Source organism: Rattus rattus, chromosome X, assembly GCF_011064425.1.
Source record: "Rattus rattus isolate New Zealand chromosome X, Rrattus_CSIRO_v1, whole genome shotgun sequence".
NCBI lineage: Eukaryota > Metazoa > Chordata > Mammalia > Rodentia > Muridae > Rattus > Rattus rattus.
The window spans coordinates 99,092,252-99,110,781 of record NC_046172.1 but is presented as its reverse complement, the minus strand read 5'-3'; the positions used below and the strand labels follow the sequence as shown (position 1 = coordinate 99,110,781).

The following is an 18,530-nucleotide window of genomic DNA, read 5'->3' as shown; positions in this document are numbered from 1 at the left end:
AAGTGATAAATTAGCTTTTCAACAAATACACACACACAAACACACACACACACACACACACACACACACACAAACATACACACACACACTCCCCCTTGGTTAGCTATAAAATTCCATGTACCTTTCTTTTTATTTTTAAATTTAAACTATTATTATTATTGTTATTATTGACACAGTCTCACCACGTTACCTTAGCTGGCACAGGAGTCACTATGTAGACCAAGCTGGCCGGGAACCCAGAGAAGTTTGCTTGTCTCTGATCCTCAACATCTGGAAGTAAAAAAAACTCACCACCATGCCTGGCCCGTGTATATTTCTTTATATGATCAGAATATTTTTCCATGCAACATTTTACTTCATGAGCTTGTCACCCCCTCATTGGTTCACTAGTCCCATGATGAGAAAAATTCAGCCACCAACAATAATGTTATTAATAAGGATGTGGATCAGTTTCATAAAACATCCAATGAATCCCATGATAGCAAATCCTATTTCACTGGCCATGGCAATCTTCTAGAATTTTTTTCCATCGGGGTTGGTGCATCTTTTAACCAGCTGAATTGAGTCCTTAAAAAACTGCTGACTTAGCTCGACAAACTGCGTTACCTGATCCATGTTTGTGGGATGGAAGTTTGAGAGAGTAGAGACACATGGCTTCGGAAAGACAGAATTTTTGAAATATCTTTTAAACTTATTTTTATGCGTGTCTATGTGTCTCTGCAAATGAATTTCACATGTAAGTATCTGTCTGCCTACAGAGGCCAGAAGAGTGCATCAGATCCCTTGTAGCTAGAGTTATAGGTAGTTGTGGGTTATCTGACATGCTAATGGGAAGTAAATCAGGTCTTTTGAAAGAGTAGTTAACTGCTGAGATGTGACTCTAGTCCCAGGACCAGAATTTTAAAAATAAAATATTTGAAGATACTTAGACAACAGAAATTAGGCAACAAGAATATCAATGAATTACATAAAAGCTGTGAACAGATTATTGTCAACAAAATAAAAAACATGTTAAACACTGAAAATTAATTATTTAGGCACATGTATATTGACAGCATCAAAAATTTTGAAAAATATGTCTTTTTGAAGGCTAAAATAAAAAGTTTAAATGCCAACTGAAACATTCCTTAAAACATTCACATGCATTCACATTCAAATGGGTATATACACAAATAATAGTAATATTCCTTATTTAAAATTCAAATTAAATATAATATGTTAAAAATTAAACTGAAGAGATTTTTTTTTCTTTTCTTTTCTTTTTTTTTCGGAGCTGGGGACCGAAACCAGGGCCTTGCGCTTGCTAGGCAAGCGCTCTACCACTGAGCTAAATCCCCAACCCCGAGATTTTTGTTTTTGTGGGTTTTTTTTGGTTTTGTTTGTTTTTTATTTTGTTTTGTTTGGTAGGGTTTTTCTCTTTCTTTCTTTCTTTCTTTCTTTCTTTCTTTCTTTCTTTCTTTCTTTTTTTTCCTTTTTTTTTTTGAGACAGGGCCTCTCTATGTAACCTTTGCTGTCCCGGAAACTCACTGTCTAGAGAAGGCTGTCATATGTAGCATACGTTCAGCTCAGTATCCATGTGGGTTCCCCAATAACTGGAGAAGAGAATCTCCCTAAAGCTGTAGCCTGACTATGGTATTTGTTCCCAAACAGGGCTCTCTTGTTTGGCTTCAGTGGGAGAGGATACACCTAATCTTGAAGAGACTTGATGTACCAGGGTTGGGGTATCACACGGAGAGTGCATCCCCTCAGAAGAGAAGAGGAGGGGTAGGAGGAGGGACTTTGTGAGGGATGTACTAGAAGGGGGCAGCATTTGGGATGTTAATTAATTAATTAAATTGAACTACATTTTAACATAGAGGTAGCGTTCCTTATAACATTTATCAGAACTTAATTTTAGTAAATACCATTTGACGAATTTGTAAATGAGATATGGAGTTTACAATCATGATATTTCTATACTGAGATTTTATTTTTGAATACATAAAATCTTAATTTTACCATTCCTTATATTGGACTAACTAGAGCAGTTTCTTATAAATTTTAAATATTCTATTTTCTATCTTAAAATTAGGTCATTTAAGAAAGAAAATTTACACTAAATTGCAGTTCTTGGATATATAGACAAAGTTGTCAAAAAATAGTCTCATCGGGCTTTGTAACTTTTTGCTCAGAGCAAAAACAACAGATTGCAAAACATAACTAATATATAAGCAACCAGTGATTCTACATGTAAGGATAAATGCATATTAAACAAAAATTATATTTACAGCTTAACACACATGAATGCATGCATACATTTCTTCGGAAATGCTTTTTTGGTTTTGTTTTTTGTTTTGTTTTTCTTTTGTTTTTTTTTTAAGAGAAAGGCTCCATGGTAGCAATTCTTTCCTTCTAATTGAAAAACAGGAGGTATCGCACTCTTGAATTCAGTTCAAGAAACAATTTCAGTTCACCAAATGCTACTGTAGCAACAGAATGATGCTATGTGCCACCATTTGGTAATGAAACCTATAAAGAAAACTAGGCTATATGGGAACAGGCAGATCTCCAAATCCTCATCCATCAGAAAACATTGGGATGCCAAACTAAAATTAGAAATCAGGAAGTGTACTGTTTTCATTCTTTATTAGAAGACAAGCAAACAAAACCAAATTGGAAGAGAACTCATCCAGGCAATGAACAAGGATTTTGAATGGGTGAGGTTTTACAGAGTGATTGAAATTCTGCATACTCTCCCACATATAAGGCCACTGAGAAGCACTGAATTACTTTTATTTGCAGTGATAGCCATGAATGCATAATATTATAATTAAGGAATGTTCTATATACCTAAGAATAAAGCAAGGTTAATTATTTTAATGTTGCCTACTGCACAATAATGTCAGATATTGTGGACTTTATCTGGTTTACAAATATACTTTATTAATTATTACTTTTTTTCTATATATTCACCTATTCTTTGTTCATAGGGTACTCCTTTCCTGATTACAATAAATTACATTTATATAGCTTAGCATTTTGAAGAATAAAACGTAACAGATTTCTTTCCATCTTGAATCATGTTTCCTTGTCAAGTTAACAAACTTTCCTCTTGCTGCTAAGTTCCTTGAGAAATCCCTAATAAAATGTCTCCCTCTAGATTATTTAAAAATGCAACAGAATGCACACTTACCATCTGTTAAACAATACACAAGTACTGAGAACCCAAATATTAATGAAGATATGACCTTAACTATTAAGATAAATGTGATCTAGAAAAATGCATAGAAAAAGCATAAAAATGAAATACCTACTACACCAACTCTTGTTAAACAAACTCAATAGTCAAATGTTTTAAGAAGAAAATAGTTCCTTCTGGTTTATGCCTACACCTGGAGCTGACCCTGTCCCACATCTCTCAGTACCCAATTCCTGTGGGGGAGAGAGATGGACTCTCAGAAGTGTGGAATATCCTGAGAGCTCAGGGGAGAACACCACTTCTGCTCACATTCCTGGCCCAAGACGAACCCACCTAGAGTCCTCTGGACACAGGAACCTAGAAGCAGTCAGGGAGAGAACCCTTCGTGTTTCTACCTGTGTCCAGATCTGACTGGGTCCCACAGCTCTATGTACCCAGATCTTGCTGGGAGAAAGCCTGTTTTCAGGGGTGCTGACACCTGAAGAGGAGGATCACGACACTGTCAGAGACAGCAAGACTTGCTAACACCAGAGATAACCAGATGACAAGAGGAAAGCACAGGAACCTAAGCAACAAAAACAAAGACTACTTGGCATCACCAGAGCCCAGTCTCCCACCAAAGCAAATACTGGATATCCCAACACACCAGGAAAGCCAGATTTGGATTTAAAATCACATCTCAAGATGATGATAAAGGATTTTAAGAAGTACATAAGTAATTCCCTAAAATGTAAAAGAGGAGAACACAGGTAAACAAGTAGAAGCACTTAAAGACAAAATCCCTTACAGAGTTATATGAAAACAAACCAAAAAGATGAAGGAATTGAACAAAACCATGCAGGATCTAAAAATTTAAATAGAAACAATAAAGTAATCACAAAGAGGAACAACCATGGAGATAGAAAACCTAGGAAAGAGATCAGGAGTCCTAGATGCAAGCATCACAAACAGAATACAAGAGATAGAGGAGAGAATCTCAGGGGCAGGAGATACCGTAGAAAACACTGACACAACAGACAAATAAAATGTAAAACACAAAAAGCTCCTAACCCAAAACATCAAGGACATCCACAACAAAATGAGAAGGACAAATGTAAGTATAATAGGTATAGGAGAGAGTGAAGATTCCCAACTTAAAGGGTCAGTAAATATCGTCAACAAAATTATAAAAGAAAACTTCCATAACTGAAAAAAAGAGATGTGCATGAATATAAAAGAAGCCTACAGAACTCTAAGTAGTTTGGACCAAAGCAGAAATTCCTCCTGTCAAAAAACCAAATGCACAAATCAAAGAAAGAATATTAAAAACAGTAAGGGAAAATGGTCAAGTAACATATAAAGGCAGACCTATCAGAATTATACCAGATTTCTCAACAGAGATGACGAAAGCTAGAAGATCCTGGACAGATGTCATACAAACCGTAAGAGAACACAAATGCTAGCCCAGGCTACTATATCCAGCAAAACTCTCAATTAACATAGATGGAGAAACCAAGATATTCCATGAAAAAAACCAAATTTTATACAATATCTTTCCACAAATCCATCCCTACAAAGGATAATAGATGGAAATCTCCAACAGAAGGAGGGAAACTACACCCTAGGAAAAGAAAGAAAGTAATCTTTCAACAAACACAAAAGAAGATAGCTCCACAAACATAATTCCATCTCTAACAACAAAACTAAGAAGAAGCAACAAACATTGGTCTTTAATATCTCTAACTAGCAATGGACTCAATTCACCCATGAAAAGACATAGGCTAACATACTTAAACAGACCCAGTATTTTGCTATATACAGGAAAGGCACCTCAGTCCCAAAGACAGACACTACCTCAGAGTGAAAGGCTGGAAAAATTTCCACGGAAATGGTCTCAAGAAAATGATGGAGATTGTAATATTCAATAAAATTGACTTTCAACTAAAAGTCATGAAAAATGGGGAACTCTAACCACACAAGTGAAAGATCTGTATGACAAGGACTTCATGTCTCTGAAGAAAGAAATCAAGAAAATCTCAAATGATGGAATGACCTCCCATGCTCATGGATTGGCAGGATTAATATAATAAAAGTGGTCATCTTTCTGAAAGCAATCTGCAGATTTAATGCAATCCCCATCAAAATTCCAACTCAATTCTTCACAGTTAGAAAGAGAAATTTACATATTGATTTGGAATAACAGAAAAACCAGGATAGCAAAAACTATTCTCAACAATAAAAGAACTTCAGGGGGAATCACCATTCTTAAACTCAAACTGTACTACAGAACAATCTTGATAAAAACTGTGCTATATTTGTACAGAGACAGGCAGTTAGATCAATGGAATAGAATTGAAGACCCAGAAATGAACCCACAAATATACAGTCAGTTGATCTTTGACAAAGGAGCTAAAACCATCCAGCACAAAAAACATAGCATTTTCAACAAATGGTGCTGGTTCAACTAAAGATCAGCATGTAAATGAATGCATATCAACACATTCTCATCTCCTTGTACAAAGTGCAAGACCAAGAGGATCAAAAACCTCTGCATAAAGCCAGATACAGTGAAACTAATATAAGAGAAAGTGGGGAAGAGCCTTGAACACATGGGAACAGGGGAAAATTTCCTGAACAGAACAACAGTAGTTTATGCTCTAAGGTCATGAATCAACAAATGGGACCTCACAAGATTTCAAAACTTATGTAAGGCAATGAACAATGTCAATAGGGCAAAACCCACAACCAATAGATTGGGAAAATATTCTTACCAATCCTACATCTGATAGAGTGCTAATATCTATTATATACAATGAACTCAAGAATGTAGACACCAGAGAACCAAACAATCCTTCTAAAAACAATGGACAGTAGAGCTAAAGAATGAATTCTGAACTGAGGAATATTGAATGGCTTAGAAGCACCTGAAGAAATGTTCAACATCCTTAGTCATCAAGGAAATGCAAATCAAAACAGCCCTGAGATTCCACCTCACACCAGTGAGAATGGCTAAGATCAAAAACTCAGGTGAGAGCAAATGCTGGTGAGGATGTGGAGAAAGAGGAACACTTCCTCCATTGTTGGTGGGATTGCAGACTGGTACAACCATTCTGGAAATCAGTCTGGAGGTTCCTCAGAAAATTGGACATTGAACTACCTGAGGACCCACCTATACCTCTCTTGGGCATATACCCAAAAGATGCCCCAACATATAAAAGAGACACGTGCTCCACTATATTCATAGCAGCCTTATTTATAATATCCAGAAGCTGGAAAGAACCCAGATGCCCTTCAACAGAAGAATGGATACAGAAAAAGTGGTACATCTACACAATGGAATATTACTCATTATCAAAAAACAATGACTTTAGGAAATTCATGGAAAATGGAGGAACAAAATATCATCCTGAGTGAGGTAACCCAATCACAGAAAAACACACATGGTATGCAATTTCATTGATAAGTGGCTATTAGCCCAAATGCTTGAATTACCCTAGATGCACAGAACACATGAAACTCAAGACAGATGATCAAAATGCGAATGCTTCATTCCTTCTTTAAAAGGGGAACAAGAATACCCTTGGCAGGGAATAGGGAGGCAAAGTTTAGAACAGAGGCAGAAGGAACACCCATTCAGAGCCTGCCCCACATGTGGCCCATACATATACAGCCATCCAATTAGACAAGATGGATGAAGCAAAGAAGTGCAGGCTGACAGGAGCCGGATGTAGATCGCTCCTGAGAGACACAGCCATATACAGCAAATACAGAGGTGAATGCCAGCAGCAAACCACTGAACTGAGAATAGGACCCCCGTTGAAGGAATCAGAGAAAGAACTGGAAGAGCTTGAAGGAGCTCAAGACCCCTTATGAACAACAATGCCAAGCAACCAGAGCTTCCAGGGACTAAGCCATTACCTAAAGACTATACATGGACTGACCCTGGACTCTAACCTCATAGGTAGCAATGAATAGCCTAGTAAGAGCACCAGTGGAAGGGAAGCCTTGGTCCTGTAAGACTGAACCCCCAGTGAACGTGGATTGTTGGGGGGGGAGGGGGTAATGGGGGAGGATGGGAGGAACATCTATATAGAAGGGAGGGGGCTAGAGGATGTTGGCCCGGAAACCCGAAAGGAATAACATTCAAATTTAAATAAGAAATAGTCAAGTTAAAAAAAACAAACAAACAAACAAAAAAAAACCAATGACTTCATGAAATTTTAAGCACTTGAATGGAAGTAGAAAATATCCCGAATGAGGTAACCAACCTGCAAAAGAACACACATGGTATGCACTCGCTGATAATTGGATATTGGGCCCAAACCCTCAGCTTACTCCAAGATACAATTCATGGACAATAGGAACCACAGGAAGAAGGAAGACCAAAACGTTTGATGTTTCAGTCCCTTATAGAAGGAGAACAAGATACTCATGTGGAGGAAAGATCGGGGACAAGGTGTCCTTCTGTCTCCTAACCCGCAGAAAGGGAGCTGCATACCCACGCTCTTTTTCCTCAAAGCAGTTTTACCTAGGAACCTTCTTTCTGCATGCAAGCAGCAATCTCCTACCCCCAAGCACACACCCCTAATAAAAAAAACCTGTAACCACACCCCCATCAGTCCAGTCTAAGCAGTCTCAGTTCAGGTCCACGCCCAAATGGCCTGATCTTGTGTCATGGTACCCGCGCGGTGCCTCACGATGGGGGCGGGCTTACTTTTTGGGTGTATGAAGAACTCACGTTAGTCATAAGATTCTGGCAGCAGTCCCGCGCCATCTTTGGGATTACTGCCACACCCGGCCTCCCAACAACAAGGAATGGAGCAGAGATGGAAGAAAAAGGGCTATCCAGAGACTCCTTCCCCTTAGGATCCATCCCATATGCAGACACCAAACTCAGTCACTATTGTTGATGCCAAGAAGTACTTGCTATCAAGAGGCTGATATGGCCAGATCCATTGATACATATGAGGTTGCTTGCAGTTAACCACTTAAACCCAGTGTAGGATTCCCAATGGAGGTGTTAGTAAAAGGATTGAAGGAGCTGGAGTGGGTTTGCATCCCCACAGAAAAATAATAGCAACCAATCAGACCCTCCAACACTCCTGGCGACTAAAGTACCAACCAAAGGTATCTATGGTGGGACCTTTGCCCTAGCTGCGATATATAGCAGAGGATGGCATTGTCTGGCATCAATAGGAGGAGAGGCCTTGTCCTGTGGAAGGGTCATTTCCCCAGTGTATGGGAATACCAGGGTGGTGGAGTTGTGTGGGTGGGTGGGAGGAACATCTTCATAGAAGCACAGGGAGAGGTATGGAGGGGAAGGGGTTAACATTTGAAATGTAAATTTACAAAATATCCAATTAAATATACCTTTTAAAAAATGAAAAAATGGATCAAAGACTTTAACATAAAATTTATAGCATGGAAACTGCTAAAGGAAACATTTCGGCAGTACAGGGATATGTAAGATCTTTTGTAAAAGGCAACCTAGTAGCTCAACAAATAATCTCTAAATTAGAATCTGTATTAATCTTCTATTCCTGTGACAAAATACCATGACCTAAGAAATTCATAGAACAAATTAGTTTAACTCACTCTTCCAGAATGTTAGAGTCCATAGTGATGGGGACATCATGACAGCAGGTGACAGGCATGGCAGCAGGTACAGGAAGCAGAGAGATAACATCTTTATCCTCAAACAGGAAGCAGAGAGCAAACTGTAAGCGGGGCAAGGCTTTTGGCTTTCAAAGGCAATCTCCAGTATCATACAACTTTCAGCAAGCCTACAACTATTAAACTTCCACAGACAGTGTCAGGGCTCAAGATGGAATGTTCAAATACATGAACCTATAAGGGACATTCTCATTAAACCACAAACCCAAATGTTTCTGCACAAAATAGGAAACACCAGACAATATAGTCGAAAGTAGAAATGTCAATCAGCAAAAATTTATGCATTATGAAAATAATATAATATATTAAATGTGCCAAAACTAGTAATTAGCTCAATGAATGAACACATGGTTGGCACAGCAATTTTCAAGTGAAGAAATGAAAATGCTCGATAAATCCATGAAAAAAAAGTCAATTTCTTTAGGAATCATGGAAAAGCAAATAAAAAAAAACATATTGAGATCCCATCCTAGCCCAGTTAAATGGCTTCCATCATTACAATTCTAAATATTTCTATACCTAAAATAGCCTCATCTAACTTTATAAAGAAAATACTACTAGGTTTATTTTTAGTTAATTTAATTTATATAATGTATGTGACTATTTTGTCTGAATATACTTCTATGTATTTGTATTAACCATATGCATACAATGAGTCTAGAAGAGGGTAATCCTGGAATCCAGAGTTTCAGAAAATTATGAACTGCCTGTATCTTTCCAGGAATTTATGCCTTGGTTCTTTTGCAAGAACAAGTGTTCTTAAATGTTGACCATCTTTCCAAACCCCATTTCTAAAAAACTTAAAATCACACACATTAGTTTCAACGCATTAATTGTGAAAAACAAAAGTCTTCATTTTAATAATATGAGAAATAAGCAATTTTTTTTTTTTTTTTTTTTTTTTTTTTTTTTTTTTTTTTTTTTTTGAGACTGGGACTGAACCAGGGCCTTGCGCTTGCTAAACGGCAGCTCTACCACTGAGACTAAACCCCAACCCCAATAACAGCAAGCATAAGATGACTGAAGATCATGAAGCATTGATAGGTGAAAGCAGGATATCAAATTTAATTTTGCCTCTTGAGTCTCACTGCTGAGTGGCTACCACTCTATACCGTTTTTAGCTAAATTGAAATCTAAAACAAATATAACAAAATAGATCAAAGATGAGTGGACAGACTGAGGTGGGTGTGAACTAATATAACATCATGTTCCTTCACTTACTAATAAACAGATGGATGTGAGTAACCAGGTTCCTTGGGTGACTTGGTTCCTCTGAAAAGTTTTAACAAAGCACTGATGAAGTCATTCAAAAGTACCTCCTGAATGTGGGAATTTAGGAGATTTTATCAGAGCTCAACAAAACAGGAAAACAGATGCCTTTGAAGACCAGAGTTTCTATTTTCCATCTTTCAGACCCAAGGACCTATTCTTGGGGAACTTTGAGTTCTGTCTCCCTCATATAGCTCTCTTGGCATTTGAAGAATAACAAAAAAGCAGAGGGAGGCAGTATGCCATTTCCATTCTCTCTAAGACAACAGAGTGCCAAAAGGGCACATCCAGGGAAAAAGGAGAGTGAACCTACCTCTTTCATGACATCAATTCTGGCATATCTTTAGTTAAACAGTAATGCACAGACCTCAGCACCAGATCATTCAACCTAGGAACCCTATTATTGCTCCAGCCATAAGCAGTCTCATCAGCATTGTGATAGTGCCAGCTGAAGGAGTGTATTTGGGGTGAAGGCACATATTTATGTTGAATAGGCAACTTAGAGGATTCTCATAGAAACCCAGCTGGGAGTTGAAAACTAATGAAACGTTACTCTAGGTTTATGGAACCTAGACTGGATTAGGACTAGTCCCGGAATAGATCTCTGCATATTTATAGCCCAAAAGTCATATACATTATTATTCTGAGGCTGAAACCCATATTTTTAGTTTTACTCTGAGTTTCAGTATTTTGCAAGGTAGTAATTCTTTTAAATGTTGTATTATTATGATTACTATTGTATGTGCATGTGTCACCATATATATGTGTGTGTGTGTGTGTGGTGTGTGTGTGTGTGTGTATGTATGTATGTGTGTGTGTGTGTGTGTGTGTATGTACATATGTGTATGTGTGTGTATCACCTTCCCATTCTGTGGGGAGGACTGGAGATCAACATTGGGTGTCTTTTATCATTCTCACATTCATTCATTCATCTATTCATTCATATATATTCATAGTGCCGCCTATTGATAAGTCCTTTCTATATAAACCAAATTCTTGAACTGAGATGTATTTCTGCCTCTGTATTCCAACTGTTGGGATTAAAGTTAGGCTTTATTTATTGATACAAGTTTACTGAACCTGGGCCTCTGTTTTATTCATCAACTGCCCAACCCCAATGCTGAGTTACAGACATGTCATGATGCCCAATTTTAGGGTTCCTGGGATGTGCAGCTGAGGTTCCTGTTAACCCCCTTGTGAAGGAGATATTTATCCGCCTCTTGTGCCATCTTATTATTTCCTTTAAAAAACATCATTTTGTTTTATTTTTATTTTAAACTGAGAACTAACCCAGGGCCTTATAGTTACTAGGCAACTCTCTGCTACTGAGATAAATCCCCAACCCCAGAAGTTTTACTTGTTGAATATGTATCTTAAAAGATTAAAAAAGAAGGAACACATTTGCTACTAATTTCTTCAAATGAAACAGGGAGGGATCATTGAACAGTAAAACCACTGTAGAAACGCATAAAATTGGACCATTTTAGACACAGATCATTAAATGGCAAGAATTTTTTAAAGTGTGGACAATTGGTTCATCTTCTTAAACATGTAATCTAAAGCCAACCTCTTCGACCACAGATAGAAGCTATTAAGTAAAAGGTTATAGAAGCCAAACCTCCTTTCAGGTCACAGATAGTTTGGTATAGGTAAAGCGTTATGGTTCTTTTGTGGTGGTTTGCAGAGATAAAGGTTTATACATCAGGATATTTAGATTTTTGATCAGCATGAACCTGAACACATGAATTGCAGTCAGGGACACTCAGGATGAAGCACAAAGGCTATGAACTAGATTTGGTGAAATTCAAGGATAGCCTACAGACATAGTAATTACACTGTTAGACTTATGATCCCAAAAATCACAACATGGAAGGTCTTATGGAGAAAAGTCCAGTAGGGGAGGTAGGTTATTAAATTTACATGAATAGAAAGATGACAAGTATATTTTCACCTAGTGATATCATTCCTATTTGATGATATCATATTCATCTTAATGTCATAATACAATGTCTTATGCTTTGATATTATCTGGTTTGCTAAAAGCAATTGGTCTACTGTACTGTCTGTCATGAATTACCTTCATTGATGTGTAGCAATACATGATAATGACAAAACTATTACTGGCTTATATTGTAGTTTATCTTTATCATAAAAACTAAATGATCTAATGAAGACACACAGATATCTTATGCCATCCATAAGACAGATAACCTTTACTAATACCTTCCATATATACATGTGGTTTAGATTAGCATGTTTTAGAAGAAATTCTTGTGCTTAATTAAAGTAACTTTAAAGTAGTCCTCAAACATAGTCCAGGAGGTGTTCAGAAGATAGCTCATCATAGAGCTCCATGTTTCATTGAGTCTGAGGTTTCATTGGGACAAGATGTTGGGAATGGATGATAGTGGTATTAATGTTCATGACTTTTGTGAAGACCAGTTACAATCTTTATTACATATTAAATGTCAAGACATTTAAATCTAGCTGGGCATGATACATGCCTTCAATCCCAGCACTTAGGAGGCAGTAGAGGTAGTCTGTGGAGTCCTGGACCATGGTTCTGAGTGAGTTCCATAATAGGCAGGGTTACACAGAACAATCTGGCTAGAAAGTGGAAAACAAAAATTAAAAGGTAAAAAGAAAAATACACTTTGGGGTGGGATTTAAAATGGGGGCCTAGAGACAATTCTCACTGCTTTCAGAGATCAGTTCAGTTCCCCAAGCCTTTACAAGGCAGCTCAACCCTCCTAATTTTAACAGTCTGATGCCCATTTTTGACATTCTCTTGGATATTTCTGGTACCATCAATTAGGTCCTTATTTAAAAACATTAAAATTTATTTATCCTACATGACTGCATCATTATATCCTCTTATGGAATATTTCCTATTATTATTTTATATTATATTGAGATCTTTTGAACATGCAAAAATGAATACTTTTTTTTTTACCTTCCTAGCTGAACAAAAAACACATAATATAGCCTTTTGTTAGAAAAAGATGATTTTCATATTTTAATAAGAATGACATAAAGCCCTGTCTTAAATAAGAAGATCAAGGTAATAATGAGACCATCCTTAGAGGAAATTTTATACATATTTTATTTAAATAAAGAAAGAAGAAATTCCTGGCTTTTAACTAGGGTGGCTGTTTAGAAAACAGTTATATGTGCAGTTATATATCGCATATTTTCTGTGTGCAGCTTACTAACATTCCTATTGAAAATCAGTATTCCTACATCCCAGTTCCAAAACGACTTGAAAGTCCAAAATTTGATGTCTTCTTCATGTGTATCAGCTTCTCCGGAAACTTTATTAATGATTCATTTTATATCATTCATTCATCTCTGTCTTTTTAACATTTCTTTTAAAAACATCTATTTATCCTCATAAATCTGCTTGGGCATCATGGAAGTGCATTCATTTCTTTGCACTCTTTTCAACCTGACTCAAATAATTCCACAGGGTGTTCTCTGTTTCTTCTACAGCAAGATAACGTCCTTGTTTTTATAGTATTTTCCTCTTGTTATGTATCACCCCTGGCTGTCCTAGAATATTCTATGAGCTAAGGTGGCCTAGATCCACAGAGATTCACTTACTTCTGCCTGCGCTGGAATAAAAGACTCATTTGCCCCCCCAACTCCCACTTGATGTTTTTTAGTACCTCCACAGGAAGGTCTTTCAAAGTGATTATTCACCATAGATGGCCTTTTCCATTTCCATTAGTAGGAAAAGTGATCTGCAAATCTGTGCTGCATGTGAGTGCCTGGTACCCAGGTGGAAAGAGGGTGTTGGCAACCATTGAAACAGGAGTTAACTGGATTGTTAGTAGCTGCTATGTGTGATGGAAATCAAAACTGGTCTTGAGACTCTTAACCACTGAACTACCTCTCCCATACCTTATCAAAAGATCAGATGTTCTGTGTGAAATAGCCCATGTACTCATTCTCAGGGCACAAGTTTATGAAAGGTCAGAATCCACATTGCCTCTACATCGAGTGCTGGGATTAATGGAGTACATTAATCCTTGAGCAGGATAGGCCTTCTAAAATCTTATTTCTTTCATCATTTTGCATTTGCATAAGGAAGTGTTGTTCAGTCAGGCCTTCAGATATGTTTCTAGTGGAACTTCTAGTATTTTTACTTTTCTGTTTTTTTTTTTTTTTTTAACACATATGAGCTAAAACTCAGTTCTCAATGTACTCCAAGAGATTTTGGATTGGGGTTCAGAGACTAAATGTTGGCTTTCATACTCTCTCTAGGATACCAGGTTCACCAGATTTATCTTGCTAAAGCCTGCCTGTGACCTGCTGTGGAGAAATAGTTAAACAGGGAATTTTCATATCTGGCTGTTATGGTAGTGTTTAATAAAAATGAGCCTATGATATTCGTTTGAAATTCTGATTTCAGTCTTTATTCTACTCAGAGCAGGGGCTGATCATTTTTATATATATATATATACATGGGTTTTTAACATAATGTATGAGGTACCCTGAAAAGGATTCAAGTCTCTGAATCCATCTGGCATGGAGGCTAGAGTCAAACTCAGTTTTCATGCTAGAACAGTACAGGATGTACTGATTCATCTATCAGATTTTGATTAATTTTTTGAGGATCTTTCCATAGTCATTTTACACCAACTGTTATATCCTGTTATACCCCCCAAACTGTCATGTACAAGGATGTCTTTTGCTTCACATCCTGGTGACACTTGTTCTCTACTTTTTTTTTTTTTTTTATAGTAGCTGTCATGACTTTTAGTCACTGACATTTTTGAAGTTCTTACTTACGTTTCCCCAATTTGATCATTAATTGTATGGGGCCTATACATATATTCCATTTAATGTCATTTCTCAATGTCTAGAAATATATTATTGTATGTACATACATATACACATATATATGTAGAGGGTATTTTTATTTGTTTTTTGGTATTGAACTATATATAAATTGTTTATTCATTTTGTTTTATAACGATTTAAAAGATATATATATATTCTATAAAAATTTCCTTGAAATCTATAGCAGCCTTTTTCAATTTGTGTCTTTAATGGAAGCCTTTTAGGTTTAATGTTTCCCACTTTTTTTTTTTTGTTTTGCTGGCTGATGCTTGGGATCATATCTAAACTCATTATATAAACAATGCCGCAAGATTTTTCCTGTGTCCACCCTTATAAAGGAATTTTGATTTAGGTCTTACCTTTAGACTCTTAATCCAGACTTTGAAGGTTTTATTTTCTGTGTGATATAGAACAAAAAAAAGTCCAATGGAATTTTCCGATATGGGCAATTTCAATTTGCCTAGCACTATTTATTGAAAACTATCTGGTCGATGTTTAGTTTAATATATATACATATATATATATTATACATTTAATACATTTAAATGCTACAATTATTACATTTATATTTTAAGTATAAATATAAATATATTACAATTCTAAATAAATAATATTATTATTATATTTATCTCATTAGGATATATGATGCCTATGCTTTGTTCTTCTTTTTGTCAAAAATTGTTTTGTCTGAGGGCCGAAGAGATGACATAGCAGTTAAAAATACTGGCTGAGTCAGAGGAGGAATTGATTTTTCTGCAGATATATATATGTATATATATATATGTATATTAATAAAAATATTTTGTATTTTTAACTAACTTAGGATTCTGTGATTCCTATTTTGATTTTTTTTATTTAAAAAGATGTTAAGATTTTAAAGGGATTATGTACATTCTTTGAGGGTTGTAGACTGATACCCAGACCAGAGATTGCACCTTCCTGTAGTGCTTATTTCCGTGTGTCTTCTGGTTTTATCCATGTACCATTATAGTGGTTAGACACTGTTCTTAGTTAAACTTTATTTTATGATTCGCCAAATGTTATATCCATTCAAACACAAGAGAGAGAAAGAATTCCTCGGAACTTGCCTTTAAAAAAGATGAGCATATTATTCCAAATGGAAAGAACCCTCAGATAGATTTAGAACTCATTATAGTAAAACCATTTAAAAAGCCATTATAATCAACAAATTTTAACGGAATCCATGATCAATATATTCAGATAAGTTCATTTCATTAAACTCAGTATGAAGGGAGACTAATGAATTTGTTCAAAGAAACATCCCTGAATTGATGGAACCAAAGACTTGCCAATCTGAACTGGGGTTGAGCAGTCCTATGATATTTTATATCCCCAAGATGTCTCAATTTCTAATGTCTCTGAAATGACCACTAACTTAACTGAAAAAACTGTTGATACCAATCCTCTGTAACAGAGAGTTTATGGTGTTGCCATGGCTCAGGCTTGATAATCCAAATTAGAGTCTATCTAAATATATCACCACCAGCAATTAGTAGTAAAAGGCAAAAGAATCTACAAAGATCATAGATAATCTACTATGAAGTATCATCATTTCCGAAGAATAATATTCTTGAGGTTATTTAAAAAGAAAACTTAAATATTGATCATAAATGAGAGTATAGGAAACACCAATAATGAAACATTTGAGAGTGTCATATATTAAAGGAATATTTCAAATGTTTTTTCTGTTTTATTTAAATATTTTTGTTTTTTCAAAATAATTTGGGTGTACTGATAGTTCTGGGACTCACTGTGTTAATTTGTGGCTAGCCTTTAGAATCAGAGATCCAATTGCCTCCTAAATAATAGAATTAGTAATTCATCATGTCCCAGAACCCTGTTTTTTCCACCTTATTAAATTGGGTATTTTTATTTACATTTCAAATGTGTTATTCGGGGTTTCCAGGTAAACATCACTGCAGAGTCTCCCTCCTTCTATATGGGTGTTCGCCCATTCTACTACCCCCAAGAATCAGCTGTTCACTGGGGTTCAGTCTTAGCAGGACCCAGGTCTTCCTTCCACTGGTGTTTAGGCTATTCATTACAATTTAAGTGAGGCTGGAGCCCAGGATCGAGTCCATGAGCAGGCTTTGGTAGTGGGTTAGTCCCTGAAACTCTGTAGAACCTTGTTTTAATTTGTAGCATTTAGATTGACTGCCCACTAATACATGATAATTGTTATTTAAATTTTTACCTACTTGTTTCAAGGCACACTAAATACATTTGCTTCCTATTTATCTACCTTTATGTTCTTGGCTTTTTCTAACGCTCCAAAGCCTTTATTAGTATTTTTGAACGCACACGGTAAAGAGTGGGTTGATAGTTGTGAGACTATTGAATCATTGACACATCTTTTGTAGATTGCTATTGAGTTTGTAGGTCTATATAGTGTGGTTGTTGATGCCTTTTTTCCCTGCTTCGTATATATAGCACCATTTGACATTATGAAAGCTAGAGCAAGGAGTATTTCCATCTTGGTTCCAGTTTGAGTTCTTCTGTAGCTTCACAACCAACCATATTATTAGTTCTTCAGCAGTAGATTTTATCATCAGCTAGCTCTGATGGCAAAAACAGCGTGAGGTTGCTGGTTAGGTACTTTCTGTTGCTGTGATAAATACCAAAACCAAGGCAACTATTGAAGACAAGGTTTACTGGATGGTAGTCTTAATGGGAATACTGAGTCCATTGTGGCTGAGAAGCATGCAGGGAAGTGCTAGAACAGGAAGCTGAGAGGTCACATCTTCACCAACAATACTGAAGTGAACTGTCCTAGTTAGTTCTGTTAGCTTGACACAAACTCCATGGTTATTTGGGAAGAGTTTCAATAGAAAAAAATGACTCTATGATTTTGGCCTTGTAAGCAAATCTGCTGGGCATTTCTTTGATTAGCACCGATGTAGAAGGGTCCATTTACTGTGTGGTGCCAATTTTGGGCAGTGGTTTGTAAATCAGCAAAAACAGGTTGCATAGATATCAGGGGGTAAGCAAACAGAGTTCTTCTATGTATCAGCTCAGTTCCATTTTGACCTCCTTATACTACAATCTATACCAACAAACACCTTCCTCCTGGTGTTGTTTTGTTCATAGGTTTATAATAGTAATTGAAGCTCAACCAATGTACAGAACTGGAAGTGGGCATACAAACCTCTGAGCCTACTCCATGAGATGTACCACTTAAGTGGGCTATACATCCTAAATACCACTATAGTGTCACAAGTTGGTACCAATTATTCAAATACCCAAGTCAATTGCATACAAATTTTATTCAAACTCATCCCTAGATGGGCAAGAGTTTAGTGGGCTGCTTGGAGGCAGTCCGCAATCTCCCTATTAATGATAAGAAGAATCTCATGTCTGGCACTGAGATTTTTTGCTTATAACTCAAAGTGATTTGCATGAGCATTATTCAGCCAAGCAAAATATTTTTTTTGGTTTTTAATTTATTGTTTTATGTACATTTCATAAAGGTTATTCCAGTTCTGTCCATAAGCCCCTATTCCCCCACATATTCCCCATACGTCCTCATTGCCCCTGCACCAGCAATACGTAACTGAACGGAAGCAACATG

At 36.5% G+C, this 18,530-nt stretch overlaps 1 pseudogene; it reads right to left on the bottom strand.

Moving 5' to 3' along the window:
* Positions 1-408: 408 nt before the first annotated feature.
* On the bottom strand, positions 409-615 carry LOC116889323 (annotated as a pseudogene).
* Positions 616-18,530: the final 17,915 nt, after the last annotated feature.